Genomic DNA, 16,897 nt, shown 5'->3' with positions numbered 1-16,897 from the left:
CTCACAAACTGGACACACACTATCAAAGTGGGTCACTCCACATCAACAAGCTGCCGGTTGATCTCTCTATGCACCATGACCCCGATCTGGCGACAGATGACAGGTCCTGTCCGCACCTGCTCCCGAGGGGCGAGCCTTATCCCCTGAGGCTGTTCCACCCAAAGATGGTGCGGGACCAATGGACAGAGAGGTCCCGGGTTGGGCCCCAGACATGCTGGTGCCCAGTGCCACAGCCAGCTGAGGTGGGACAGGTGGGTCTGCTGGGACCAGCCTTCCCAAATGTGCTATAGTGTTTCGATTTCATCATTATATATGGGTTAGTAATAGTCAACATATTCCACGGTTAGGTATAACAGCATGCATAGATATTCCCATTAACCCAGACATGGAACAGTTGCATAGCAAAGAGAACACATGCATATATGGGACCACAGTGGTAATAAGAGCAGCATGCAGGTACACTGATGGCACCATACCACCAATGGTGGAATAATTCAATATAGCACATGCATGGGAACAATTAAAATATTTATCAAACAATTGGACATTATCAGAACATAGGTGTCATTACATACCAGTTGGATTGGTATGTTGATTATTGTTGGAGATATGGTGGGGGGAGAAAAAGATGTCAATTAACAAGTAGTATATTCCTGTAGTCCACATTACTTTCCTAGTCAGTGCTGTTATCTGTACCTTACAAGTCTTACTACACTACCCAATAGCCTTAGTTTGGACAGTGATATCGCTGTTGTCATCATTAGACATGTACTGGTTTTACCTGCAGTATACACCTCTTACCCGGTATACCTGTGGAGGGAATGTTTGTTAACACTAACTGTTTCTACACATACTCCTAGATTCCAGGTTGATGTTGTGCACATAGCTATCCAACTCTTTCTGCACAGACTCTGGCCATGTGTTGACCACATGCAGGTGTGCTGGGACATATCTAGAATATTGCCCTCTTCAACCTTTAGTGACCTGACACACACATATACGTGCTTTCCGAAGCAGTTATATTATGTAGCATAGTGTGGGTGACAGTGATCAGTGATACTTTATTATTCAAAGAAACTGCAACACTCACAATTCTCTACAATACCAAAGTGAACAGTACCAGTACAGATTATAATGGTCTTTATTTCTCAGCACAGTGTTCATATCCGATGTACCTGTGGGAGCAATGTTTGTTAGCAGTACCTGTCTGTTGCCACACAAACTTCCAGGTTACACATTAGTATTATGCACATACATCTCACTCTGTTACTGTACACACTCTGGTCACAGCTTGACAACATGGGGATGTAGATAGGATATACTTGGTATATTACTCTCCTAACAGTTTCGGGGGTTGCTACAGTGACATGTTTGTTCTCATAGATGTTTGACAATCACTTGTATTCCCTGTTTGCTGGCTAAACATTTGGGATCATCCCACAGACTTACCAGGGAGACAGGGGGACAGGCAGCAGATATGGGCACATATACTGGGCATTCTGGCCTCATCTGTACAGTTGTGGGGTATGATTCTGTATGCAGCCTACATCCACTCCCAGGATTCAGACCATGACTGTGTCTGCTACAGCTTAAACACTGTCCATCACAGTTGTGTCTGCTATATAGATATTGCTGTATATCTCCTATCTGCTTTCTGTCTTATTAATCCCCTGTGCTTTTGCATTTGGATCTTGTATTACAGCACTCTTATACAGATCTCCTAGACAGTAATATTTTATAGGACAGTGTGGGCAACAGTGATGTGTAATACCTCATTATTCAGAGCAACTGCATCAGTCACAATGCCATACAATACCAATGTAAACTGTACCAGTACAGGGTATCATTCTTGTATTTCTGGGCACAGTGTTGTTATCTGGCAGACCTGTGGGAGAAAAGTTTATTAGCACTACTTGAATGTTCCCACACACAGTACCAGATTCCACATTACTATTATGCACATACATCTTACTCTGTTACTGTACACACTCTGGCCTCAGCTTGACAAGTTGGGATGTAAATGGGACATATGTGGCTTCTTAGTCTCATAAGGTTGTGGGGAGTTGCTAGTGTGCCAGTTTTGTTCTCATAGATGTGTGTCAATCAGCTGTATTTCCTGTTTGCTTCCTATATGTCTGGGATCATCCCACTGATTTCCCAGGGGGGCAGGTTGATAGGCAACAGATATGGGCCACTTTACTGGATATTCTAGACATATCTGTACAGTTGTGGGGTATGATTCTATATGCAGACTACTACCACTGGCAGGATTCGAACCATGGCTGTGTGTGCTAAAACAACAACAGTTCACATCTCAGTTGCATGTGCTGTTTGGGTTTTGCTGTTTGCATTTTCCCTGTTTTCTGTATCTGTGTCTCTCAGTTGTACTAAATGGCCTCTGGGGATTACACCAGTCATATGCAGTCATTCCTACATATTCAATTTATGGTGCACGATGTGGGTAACAGTGCGTAATACAACAGTACTATTACATGATTGCAAATCTACATTATCAAATGATACCAGAGTATGCAGATGCAGTCCAGCAGTTAAACCTTTATTGTAAGGCTGTTACCCTTTTATTTATATACAAACTATATGAGACTCTTCCTGCCATATTCTCCAGTGTATGCAGTACTTGCCTTGAACAATACAGGTTTTATACAGGCAACTGATTTACTACTACTTTTAGTTTTATTTCCTGTGACAGTAAATGCATGAGTATTACTGACCTGCCACACGTTACAACCTTGCCAGGCGACTGACATGGGCCTCCTGGTTCGCGGCCCACTCCATTGCAGCTGTGGGGGACATAAGAGGAATATTTAGCCATACCTATCCATGATATACATGAGCTAACAATTATTACACACATAGTAGTGTGATACTTACACACAACTGGAATATCTCCTGCTGCTCTAGCCTCTTGGATCCAGTGCTCCAAGAGGTCCCCTTTATGCCACTTCAAGTCGGCATAGTGATGCCTGACCTGTTCACCAGTTTGGGGTATGCCAGTTGCACTGATGAGGTCATGAGCGAGACAGTCCCAGGCCTCTGTCTTATATTGGGAACTTTGGTACTGGCCCTGCAGCAGTCTCTGATCATGGTCTTTGACAAGAAGCCCTGCCATGACTCTGGATTCCTGGATGCACCAGTGCTGCACCTGAAAATGCACACCTTCTTCCCTTCCTGATATGGTACCTGCAAGGAGAAGCTACAACCAGTTATAAGATGTATTCCCGACACCTCGGTTTTAGTAGGGCTGATTTCCCGACTTTTCCGTGATTGGCCCGTTTTGAAAAGGCTAGGCTATGGGCAAACCTGCTTACCTAGGGTTGGCATTGTTTAAAGGGGTATACTTCTGGGCACACTGAGTAAGCTAGCCTATGCATTGCTTGCACCTCCTAAGCTGTCCTGTGCAGTGCTTACCATTGCTAACATTAGTCTTTGTGTTATAATTCCTTTTTGGCATTGATTTGTTACTCATTACACCTTATATGTATGCCTGGTATCCATGATTCATGTGTATGTACACTGTATGGGGTCCTTGTGTTTTATTGGGGACTTCAACACTCTATTACAGTTGCACCTGACTTCTGGGCTTACTGCTGTACTCCAGTTCACATATTTATGTTATGTAGTGGGTTAATGCACATATGTCTGTATGCTGATTCCTTTCACAGTTTCAGTTTGATTTTACTATGATGAAGACTTGTTTGTTGATACCTCATTCTTCTGTACCTCTGTGATGGCTTGGTGGTTAACTACTGTGACTATGGTGTATAAGGTCCTGGGTTCAAGACCTGCGTGACTGTTTATTTTGTTTATGGGCAGAAAATGGGCCATTGGATACAGAGTGATTAAGGCACGTTTGAGCAGTTGTAAGCAGGTTTGCGTGAGGGTAAGCAATGCTAACCTCCGGTTACATATGCTTACAGAGAGTTAGCTTCAAAATTGCTTAACCTGTGCTCACATTGCTTACCCCCACACAAACAGGCTTAAACTTGCTTACTAGTGCTTAAATATGCTTACTACTGCTTATTGGTGCTTAAACCTGCTTACTAGTGCTTTATTCATTATGATACTGACAACTCACATGTGCATTTACTGCAGTACTCCAGTTCATAAATATATTTTATCTTGTGGGTTATGCAACATAAATATTAGTAATTATGTACTTTGCCATGGAAAATAGAATGTGCTGCAGTAGGACTTGAACCAGGAATGCCTGCTCGTAAGGCAAATGGTCTGCCCACTACACTATTGCTATGCTAATTAATTTGCATATATCTTCCTTGTTATCCTCTTCAGCTATTTAAGATGCATTAACAGTAGCTAAGTGATGGGCACACCCGAGCACCTACAGTTAGCTTTAATTGGATTAAAAAAAAAAAAAAAAGAAACGGGTTTGGTCATTTTATTTCTGTATATTTTTGCTGTTGTACATGAGGGGGACTGCTGGTGGGGATATGCGGACACCTATGAGTGGTCTCACTCATTTCTTCCCCCTTTCTGCTGTTCTTCATTGCAGGGGTGTGTATATTCTGAGACCTCTGCTTTCAGACACACTCTTACTGCATTCTTACACGCTCCATGTAAGATTTGGAGCTCAGGCAGCATGCCTCATTACTATGCATGGCACGCTGCCATCCGGCTCCTAAATGTCCGCCTCCGTGTAGGACTAGGAATAGTAAATCTTGCGGAATATGTGAAAGTCTGTATATAATATAGTTAAAACATTTACAACATTTACACTCATGATTGCAAAACATTTTCACAGTATTACCTAACATATAACAATAAGAAATAAAAAATGAAAAATATATATGTTTAATTATTTAATTCTTGTTAAAACACTTTATACTAAAAAAATATATATATGCATACATATTATATTATTCGCCTAAACAGGGGTCTAGCTTTTAACTTTGGTCTAATAGGCACTCTGTCATTAAACCCTGTTCAGGTGAATAATATGTATACAGATATATATATATATATATATATATATATATATATATTTTTTTTTTTTTTAGTATATAATGTTTTAACATGAATTAATAAATATATATTTTTCATTTTTTATTTCTTATTTTTATATGTTAGGTAATATTCTGAAAATGTTTTCCAGTCATGAGTGTAAATGTTTTACATGTTTTAACTATATTATGTACAGACTTTCACATATTATGTTTTCATGTGAGTGTCTAAGGACTGCTTTTTTAAATAATCATGTGACTAATTACTTTTCTGAAAGTTAGAGTATTTAAAGAGTATTACTTGTTTGATGAATCACATCTGAAGCAGTGTAACTGTGAAAGCGCTTATGTACCTTGAGTAAATGTTATATATATTTTACGGTACTGGATTATTTGGCTTTTTTTGGGTCCACTTGTTTGTTTGGAATCTTCTGTTTGATTGAAATTTTGTTGACTTGGGTACTGGTTAAGGTTGGTGGTTGTCGTTGTTTATATACTATTCTGATAATAAATGTTTTGCTTCAAACTGCTTTGTGTCTCAGTGTATTTAATGAAGATGATGATAAAAAGGAATCTCCTAACACTGGGGTGCGCAACCGTTTTTTTTTTCTCTAAAGGAACCTAGCATGTTATCTCATCTGCCTGTCTCAAAAAGGTAAAATAGGGGGAGAGAAAGCAGTGGCAAAATAGAAAGAAATAAAAGGACCCCAATTTATTCAAGTAGCCAGAGAAAATGCCTAAGGAGTCTTCAGAGAGATTTTCTTGAACATATGGATAACTATGGCAGCGGGAAGTCCACGTCCATGACAGCATGTGTTTTATCAGAAGAAAACAGAATGGAATCAGGTACTAATTCAGTCTTTTTCATTCTTCAAGATATATGGACAGCGGACACATTTTCTTTTTAATTGCATGTCATTGGATTCCTGTTTACCCACAACCTAAGACTTGACTATGTTCCAGTGGAATGGAGGACAGCAACAGTAATCCCTCTACACAAAGTGGAACCATCAACTGACCCTGGGAATTATAGGCCCATAAGCTTGACTACCCTCATATGCAAGGCCATGGAAAGAATCATTATGGACCTTATTAACAAGGACATAGGTGATAGCTAAACTCTGGACATAACCCAGTTCTGATTTGTTAAAGGTAGGTCATGCCTGATAAACATGGTTGACTTCTTTGAGAAAGTTACCAAGGCCCTATCTTGACCTAGTCAATTCATTTGACACTATCCCCCACTCAGGTATTATAGAGAAACTCTCCCAATTGGGAAATAACCCCTACATTACCAGATGGGTAGCCAACTGGCTCACTGACAGGACACATACTATCAAAGTGGGTGACTTCACCTCTAGAAAAATACTAGTTACCAGTGGAGTACTACATGGTTCTGTGCTGGGCCCCCTACTGTTCAGAATTTCTCAAAAGTCCAGGCAAACTTGGACAGCCTGTGGCTGACCAGGTTCGCTGACTATTGCAAATTGGGAGCAATCATTGAGTCCCCCAATTATGTTAATATACTGCAGACAGGGTTAACACAGACAAATGATTGATGCCAAAGCCACAGATTAAAGCTAAATGCAAAAAAAAAAATGCATTATTATTCCCTATCGGAAAGCTGACATCCCTGCTAATTACATTATAGACAGCACTTCCCCCAAGTGTAGACCCAGTAGTACATGCACTGGGTATTTTGATAGCAATCTGAAATTTGAACACCACATATCCACAGTAGTAAGGAAATATCATAAGTAGATGCATCGCATCTAGATCCAAGGATGCTATAAATCTATTATACTTGGTCCTGATCAGACCAATAATTGAGTGCAATGCTCCCTTTTGGAATTACCTCCCCAGACAGCTGCAGCAATTGGAGAGATCACAGAAGTTTCTTATCAAGAAATTATAGGGTACACAAAACAAGTCTTACATGGAAAGATTGAAAGCCTTGTCACTGTACTCTGTCTCCTACAGTTTGCTGAGAGGTGATCTGTGCCTGGCTTATAGGGCAGTCTCTGAACCTGGCCCTGATAGATATGCAACACATTCATAAGTCAAACTGCAGGAGCATCACTCACTCCAGAGATCTTAACCTAGTCTCTGACATGAACAGGTTGTACAGGAGAGATAGATACATCTCCCATAGACTGTCACTCCTCTGGAACAAGCTTCCAGTTCACGTAAAACACAGCCCCACTCTGACTCTTTTTTAAATGCAACCTAGATCAATGGATGGGTGACTGCAAATTCACTCCTGGGGTGGTGACCATGTCCTTCCTGGACAGAGGAAGTTGGTATTAACTACCATAAATCCTTACCTCTGCGAACTTCACTCACCTAACCACCAAATACTGGGGCAACTTGGGATAAATATGACTAGGCTTGTAAGAGCTCAAGGGCCATTAGCCTAACTTATAAGAAGCTAATAAACTAATGCTTGTCAATCTTAGACAGCATTAATGACTTGTTGTATGGTCTAGTACAGTAAACAGTAAAATAATCTCTGCTAACAGCATGAACAATGAGAGAAAGAATATATGGGGTACTCTTTGAATGTCATGCAGACAGGAACTAAAAAGGTACAATCAAACTGATGAATGTAAATTCTCAGGATACTCAGAAGCTGTCATGTTAAAGAAGGGACTCTTTGCCATTGCAGCTATTATGACAAAAGAATTTTCAGAGTTTGACTTTTTTGCAATATAGAGCTTAGCTATGGAAAGTCCTTAAGTAGTAGAATATGTGTGAGTTTGTCACATGATCTTTATTGCTCTGAGTTGATCAATGAAGACTCATGGAAATTTGATTTAATTTAAAATTTAAAGTATTTTGCCTGGTAATGACTTTCAGCACTTCTACATTCAGATAAAGACTGAACTGTATCTGGACAGGTTGAGAATAATCCATTTTACACTGCTTTTCACAAGAGATAGACTGTGTGCCATAAATCCCAAAGCTCCAGAAAGAATCAGTCATACGCAAGAAAAATACATTCCATTTGCTAGATGCTTTTATTTCAGGAAGAGAGAGAAGAAAAAAAGGAACCTTTGCACAGAAAGGGACTTTGATTTTAATAACCGTTTTTTTTTTCTTTTCACAGTTTCCATGTACAGTGACATTTTAAAGTATTCATACCTAAACAGGTCTTAATTCCAAATACGTTGGTATGCAAACAGAGTACAGAAGTGCCAGTTTGTTTTTAATGTAACAATTTCCAGATGTGGGCAGCACATCAAATGTTGTCATAGTTATAAATATACATTAGCTTTTCATGAATTTAAAAGAAAAATAATCTCATGGGTGGTTAAATGTGACATTACAAAATGTTATATTTAATTTCTCATACTTCTACTAAGATGTGGTGTGGACCTTTATTTAGTGCTACTGCTATGCTGTTATTTTAAAGACAAAATGTCAGTTACACCGAAAGAAATGCATATTACATGGAAGTTAATGCGCTCTAATATTTGTGGCAGAAAGTTTTGCTGGTATGTACTGTAAAATGTGCAGATTTGGGCAGAGTAATCATATGTACTGGTGAGTGGCACCTACATATATTGGAAAAGACATTCTAAGGTTTATGCAAGTACCTCTGGGTTTTATTTCATTCAGTATTCTTAATGCTAAATGTTTCACAAAGAAGATGTAAGTTACTTGTATAGGTTAATGTTTTTCAATGAGATTTGAACCACAAAATTTAATTGCAAAAATACATATACACAAGACTGTCAAGTTGTTGGTAATAGATATTCAGGCATATTTAAAATGTGATTCACTGATGAAAATCTGCAGTGTGTGAACTGAAATGCTTTGCTATGGAAGATTAAGTAAATAAAAAAGTGGTGTCTGTTGTGTCTGAATTGCCCCTTTGGATAATGCAAGGTACACATGTTTGTTACAGGCTGCATTTTCAATGAGGACAAAACTAAGAGTAATCATAGTTCTTGGTATTATGTAAATTTTACAGATTGCATTTGTTGATAGAAAAATAACCAAGTGGCTTACATGTTCTATTCTGACATTTTAGTGAAACACTGTAGTTACACAGAAGGTGATTTGTGAATTTTGAAGCACCAGAATGTTACATTATTCCACTTAGTATAGTCACAGACCAGACTGTTCAAAATAACTTTATATTAGGTGAGTATATCCAGTAGACACACAGGCCATACAAATTGTATGATTTGGATAAAAAATTGTTAAAGGATAGCTAAATGGTTAAAGATATATACCGTGGGTTGAGTGGAGTATGGAAGAGAGATAAAAGGAGAGGATTTGCATAACGGGGAAAATGGAGATAGAAGAATAGGAAAATAGTGAAAAATGTGTGAGTTATGTGAGGGAAGAAATAGGAGGAGATCCATAAGTTTGAGAAAAGATAGTATTGAGAACAAAGGAAAAGAGATTGTTTAGTTGAGTAGAAACAGAAGGATAAGTTAAAGGTTGTATGGGAAGGGAAGAAAGTAACGGTGAAGGTATGCTAAGAAGGGTATGGGGAAGAGAGAGAGAGAAAAAAGATATGTTTTGTAGGAGGGGTATGGACTGAGGTGATATAAAGGTAGTGGTGGGGGAGAATGTAGTTCCTGTTAAAGTATATTTTGTGTCAGGAAACTACAAACAATGTTTCATGCTTATTCCATGGTTTGTAAAAATGGCACAAATTTTGCAAAATGATTTCAACACTGCTAAAATTATGTGTAGCCATATGAAAACCTTTATTAATGTAGGTAATAGTAACAAACAAGAATTGGTAATTGCTTCAAACCATTAGTGACTAATGTATTGTAACTGTATCCAGATCATCTTATACATATGCACATGTGAGAATTTTCACAAGACAAATATTTTCCCTGAAATTACAGGGAACTAAATAAGATAACATTCTAAAGGCAGTTTTTGTGTTCCTATTTTTTCCTGCAAAAGTTTAGTGATGTGTCTTTAGTGATTATCAAATCATTCTGAGGAACATATAAATACAATATGACTAATTAATTAGTTTATTGATTAATTAGGGACAAAGGTAGAAAGAGTAACCTAGTTGCAAATAGCTATAGAAAATTAATGGAACATACATTAAAAATCATGAGACAAAAATTACAGTAGACACCCTCTTATCCAGTCTCACTGGATCTGGACCTTAGGCTGGATAAATGAATGGTTGGTTAATCAGAAAAAGCATACAGAATAGCATTTATAGGCTATAAATCAGCTAGAATAACAACACTTTTCTAATGAATATGAAGTCTAGAACTCAAATGTCTGTCATCAGTTAGCCCAGAGGAGTTGAAATATTGATCTTCTCTGTTATCTTTTGCTAGGGTTATGGCAGAAATTTGATAGCTGGTTAAGGAGGAGGCTGGTTAAAAAGAAGCCAGATAGGAGGAAGTCTACTGTAGCAGGACTATTTGGGGAGTTAAATGTGTTGCTCAGACAGTATAAAGACTATTCTTGTTTGTGTTTCAGGTGGAATAGTTACTTAGGAACTATGAAACACTTTTAGGGGTTAAAGCTTTATTTTATAATGATACTAATAAAGGGACCAATTAATTTATTAAAACAGATTTTGTTGCCTTTTTTCTCTTGAAGAAAAGAATATCAGCAATAAGTCAGGAAGTTGGTACAAATGGTTAAGGCTGTGAACTACAACTCTTCTGGTTCAGGGTGTGGCACCTTCAGTTCTTGTTTGCCTACTGTGTAGCCCTGAGCAGGTCATTTTACCAGATATTGCCATTTGGTTGTTTCTGAAAAGAAACTGTGTGTCAAGCGACCCTACCTTGTTAACAAATGGGTGTCATTAGGGCACAACAAGATTTTGGTTAGAATTCTATTAATAGGAAATACAGTTATTTCATGCTGATAGTTACCAGACAGTTTCCACAATAGGCACAGTATGTGTATATGTTTTTTTAGAATATGCAGAAAATATGTGTCTGAGTTTTACAACATGCATAGGATGAGTATATGATTTTCATGATATGCACAGCAGGAGTATGTGGCCAAACAGCTTTATAACTAACAGTATTTAGAAATCAGTTTAAAGGATAAAATGAGATATTCCATGCAACATGCTGATTAAAATGTATTATTACTACCTGAGGAAAAAAGCAGCAAAGGTTTTTAAATAAAATTCAAAATATTGTAGGCAAGACTTCAGTGGGTAAAATAACATGGACTATGGAAAATAAAAGAATACTAACAAGATGTTTCAGATTCAGTTTAAAAAAAACAACAAATTACAAAATAAATTATTTTAATACATTAAAAAATAAGAAATAAGAAAGTACACATTGCAAATTGGCTTGTGGACTTGAATAAATGTGGGGTGCATTCAAAATGGAGGTCAAGTCCTAACCTTTGTGAAGTGATGTCAGATAGAAAGGTATTTCTGAAATTAGCATAATAAATAAATTGTATTTATTGCTAGTGAGAAAGGGGGGAATGAGTGAGATAAAGTACTGCACAATCATTTCAGATAGTAAAATGAAATTAAAGATCATTTGGGTTCACCTTGATAGTTGTAAATATTCTATATGCCAGAGGAGTTGATGGCTTACACTGGCTTGGATAACGAATCTCTTTCCAGGTTGGGGAATCATATTTTTTTAAGGGCTCTTAGTTTTATGAACAAATGTTCATAAAAAACAAATGTTTTCCAGCAGGGTATTTATGTAGAAGTAATGCCAGTTAAAAGCAAGTCTGCTGCTTCATGGCAGCATATCAAGCTGCAGTGGAGCCCAGACTGGAAAAACCTAATGGCCGCCATTATTTTACACTTGCTAAGCAGTGCTCCTGCTGTTTAGAGAATGTAAAATGTAAAAAAAAAAAAAAAAAAAAAAGAAAATTAAAAGAAAAAGTGTTTGTCTGTGTGTGTGTAAGTGTGAAAGTGAGATTGATCAAGCCATCATTTTACACTTGCTAAGCAGCACCTTTGCTGTTTAGTGAGTGTAAAATGAAAAAGAAAAGTAATTTAAAGTAACAAAGTGTGTGTGTGTGTGTGTGTGTGTGTGTGTGTGTGTGTGTGTGTGTGTGTGTGTGTGTGTATGTCTTTGAGTGAGAGTATATGCATGTATGAAAGCAGTAGAGACTATATGTGTGAGAGAGAGAGAGAGAGAGAGAGAGAGAGAGAGAGTGAAGAATGAGAGTCATCCCTGACAACAGCAGCAGTTAAGAGGTCTCCATACATCTCATCCTCTTACCTCTACATACCTCGATAAGTATATATCAAACCAGCAATTACTGTACATGCCCCTTCTTTTTACATCATTATTTTTATTGATAAGGAATGATATTGCAAACACTACATCATCATACTTCAAACATGAATTGCTGTGTTAAGTCTTGACTATGAAACACATCAACATTCATCACTATAAAACAGCCATGTCACAGACCATTATCATTAAAACTTTTAAGAGTGAGCGTCAAGACATATGTTTGTATTCCAGATTTATAGTAATGCTGCATAAGGGCATGCAGTGCAAACAGTTTTGCATTACTCCTGTTAAGCAATATTTTTTATATATATTTTGAATCTAAAATGTTTCCTTCAACACTATTAGCATATACTACAGCAACTTTGAAACATTAGGAGGAGGAACTATTTTATATCAAAAATATATATAAAAAATAATCTACTTCTTCTTTCGGCTTTTCCCATTTAGGGGTCGCCACAGCGGATCACCTGTCCGCTCATGATTGTCAGTGGAGTTTTACTGTATCAAGTTACCAGCCCAGCGCCCAACCTTCCACAGAAGGCACACACACACACACTCACACCTAGGGCCAATTTAGAGTGTCCAATCCACCTGCAGCATGTTTTTGGGATGTGGGAGGAAACCAGAGGAGCTGGAGGAAACCTACGCGGCCACAGGGAGGGCATGCAGACTCCACACAGAAAGCACTCCAGCCGAGGATTAAACCAGAGAACCTCTTGCTGTGAGGCGGCAACGCTAACTGCTGCACCACTGCGGCAGCCTTATATATAAAAAATAATATAGTACTTAAAAATAAATAAGTAAAACACAACATTTTACAGAAAGCCCACTCTCTAAGCACAATAATACCCTCCAGGGTGTGTATTAATGTGCACTTAATGCCCCTCCAGGGGCGTAGAGCATAACACCCCTGGACAGGTGTTAATGACACATTAACACACACCCTGTCGAGCATTATTGCTTGCCTATTGAAATTCCTTAAATATGTTATCGGCTTAATGTCATAACACATCCTTACTACACTTTTCCTCCTTTTTTTATCTTTTTATAATAAATTAAAAAAAAATAAAATTTTTTATAGCAAATGGAGGCGGGGGTGGACAAACAAACAAACTTAGCCGGCTCACTAGTAATTCCTGACAACAAAGCAGCCTTAACTGCCTGTACATATTACCCCCTCACCAATGTGATTTAATGCAATAAATCACTTGACAACCTTGATTTAACAAATTATCTTTTGTCTGCAGCATGAATAGAACAAAATAAATATTTCTTTTTTAAACAAAACATCTGTGTTAGTATTAACTAATACTTGACTGAATGCATTCTGACTCAGCTAGATAAACAATACATACATATATTAAACATGTCAACCTAATCTTACAAGCTTAAAGCACTTACCTCTTAGTCTCTAGGCAAACCAACAGAGTGGCACTGCTACTGTACCAAACTGTCAAATCAAAAAGTCAACACCCCCCCTTTCAGATATATATGTATGTGTGTATGTATTTCTATCTTCTACCTGGCCACACCCTTAAGAACCACCTCCTTCCTTGACACAGTCAGACAAATGCTTCTGTCTTCATACCCATTTGAAGACAGGCAAAATGATAGAAATGAGTACTTTGAAAAGTGACATATATCATTATAGGGAAGGAAAAATGGGTGTTCCTATAGTAATTGTTTTAGGTCATTTCCCCTAAACTACACTACAATTGCATGTATATGGCTACTTTCTTTCAAACGTTTCTGCATGGCTTGGTAATATACTTATTTATGGCACCTGGTAGTCTAGGTGTTGTGCATTTCCATTATCTTCCCTATGTATGCAAGTATCACAACCTTATACTTGACAGTCACCTGCAAACCATATAATGTCTGTTCATTTATGTTAATGCCTTATTAGGTGTAACATCCATGTTCTCCTATCTTGTTTACCTATCTCATCTTCTTTAAATCTTAATATATCATTGCCAAGGCTTATGTATCTTTCTTGATTATCATAGGGCTTTGACATTTGCCTGTCTGCCTTAATAAAATATGCTCTGGCGCACTAGTCAGTTTTCTTTTGTTGTCTTTTTTCTTCCTCATGGTAACTTGTCTAAAGGCACTACTGTCTTCCTTCCCTCTATTACAGCCCAGTGTGCTGCCAGACATTTCTACAGTTACCTCCTACTGTGTCTTTTGGTGAAAAATATTGCTTGTTCATATTTGCATTAATAATTCCAAAGCCATGCTATACCACTGTATTGATATTTGAACTCTGAGTATTTGTTAGAACCATAAGGTGATAAAGAATAGTTGTGTAAAACCTTACCATAACCATAAATGCCCTTCTCTTCCATGTTGCAGTATTCAAAACTCTTGGGTTATCCTCTGCTTAGCTACCTGAATGTCCAGCCAGTATACAAAAGCGTCTAGTCACTGCTAGGTATGTGGGACATCTGACATTGGCCGTAGGGAGTGTGGGCCATAAAAGTGATGTCTGCATGTACCTTTCCTCAGAACTTCTCTGCCACCAGTCAAATGTCAGATCTTCCTCCCATCCTTTTTAAAGGCTCAAGCCACACCCACCGGGAGTTAAAGGTACACACTCAATGTACCTTTCCTCAGAACTTCTCTGCCACCAGTCAAATGTCAGCTCTTCCTCTCATCCTTTTTAAAGGCTCAAGCCACACCCACTGGGAGTTAAAGGTACACACTCAAAAGAGATGTACTGGAGGGAATGAGTTCACGGTATCTAATCCTTTTTGTTCAACTTTTGTTGTGATATGTTTTAATGTGTTCACATTCTATCTAAGATTTTATTCTCAACAGCCTTAGCATTACCCTCTGAAATATATTCAACATATTTTCATTCTGCAAACATTACCTGCACATATCTTCTATTTTACTGTTACTGTTCTTATTGTCCTGTTTGTACAGCTAAGTAATTATAAAGCTTCTCCTGTATCATTCCAGAATAATGATATTTCAGACACACCCCTTGGACTGAATTAAACAAACCTTATCCACTGTCAGCATTTCACAAATAAAACATTTATTCAAAGTGTTAGGTTTGCTTAGAAAGGCAATCAAATTGTTTTTAAGAATCTGAATATTTAGGAAACCTGTAACTGTTCCTGTCTAATTAAAACACAGCAATATCTAAATCTTATAACTGTAACACAATATTTCAATAACAATAAATACATTATTAACATTATTGTTTCAAGAACATATAAAGTGTAAAATGAAACATGCAATATTTTAAAGAACTGAAACATTCTGTAGAAAATATGTAAACTAAATCAATATAAAGTGCGATAGCTGACTTAGTCCTTCCCATCTAAGAGGAGCAAGTACAACCTAGTGGAGCACTACAAAAATGTGAGCATGACTGCTTGTCACTTTAGTGTAATTTAAATTCGATTTCTTTCTCACTCTACTTGAAAGCATTCTTGGTATGAGATCATCTGAACAGTTCCATCAGAATCTTGCAAACCTTACTAAAACTGTTACTTTTAAACTTTATGAAAGATAAACAGTATACTGATATCATTATGAATGTTTTAAAAGTGTTTACTGTTGAGCTATTGATTTCAGTTAAACTATAATGCATAGTGACAAAATATGGAGTATACTTTTTGGACCTTACCTGTGGCCGCGGTGGTGCAGTGGTTAGCATTGTCGCCTCACAGCAAGAGGTTCTTTGGTTCGATTCTCAGCTGGAGTTCCATCTTTGTGGAGTCTACATGTCCTCCCTGTGGCTGAGTGAGCTTTAAAGACATGCTGGTAGGTGCGTGTGGGTGTGCCTTCCGTGAAAGTTGGGTGTCGGGCTGGCAACTCGGCACCCTAAAAATCCACTGCCAATCAATCTGCGGACCAGTGATCCGTTGTGGTGACCCCCTAACTGGGAAAAGTGAAAACACATTTACTTTTTGGACCTTACCTTTTCACCAGTATGTGTTGCCTTTTTAAAATTGTTCTGAATGCAATGTTTAATGCTGCCTGATTAATCTTTATTTTGTCTGTTTAGTTTTGCAACCTTTAATGGTATGACTATCACAAGTATTATTCTGGAAAAAATCAGTTATATGAAATGGCCAAAGCCCCTAAATGTGTGCAGAAAGCCTCAAGTGGCTATATCACTAAGCAAACTCAGCATTAACATTAATCTAATGAACTCCAGTGTTCTCAGTCTTAGGAGACTCCAGCACCACACTTATTATTGATAATTGAACTCTCCTGTTTTAATTTGACTTAGGTGGAGATTTATACAATTATCTGTACAATTATTTATTATTAATCTTTAATTATTAATTGGTTATGAGTTCTTGTACTTCTGTGCACAGAATTTTTTTTAGACAAGCTATATTTATTAATATATTTATTAATTTTTAACATACAGGGTCATTTTTAAGTGGGCTTGCTTTCCTTATTATTTAAATTTTCCAATGTAATTTAAAACAATTACTGTTAAGCATTTAGTTTTTATAGAAATACCAATCACACATGACCCAAATTATGAAGTCATCACTCTTGTTTGTTATAATACCAGCATTTCAGTTTTTCACCCAGACAGATTTTACTTCCTGGTTTCCCACATGCAGGCTCTCTATCCAGTCACACAGACAATGGATAGTTTAGTATGTATTTTAGACAAGTTAGCCTATATAGTTGATTAAATGTTTAACACCTAATGTTACACATTTATGT

This window comes from Protopterus annectens, chromosome 3.part0 (genome assembly GCF_019279795.1).
Source record: "Protopterus annectens isolate FY-2018-M chromosome 3.part0, PAN1.0, whole genome shotgun sequence".
NCBI lineage: Eukaryota > Metazoa > Chordata > Ceratodontiformes > Protopteridae > Protopterus > Protopterus annectens.
Note: the sequence above shows the minus strand (reverse complement) of the source record.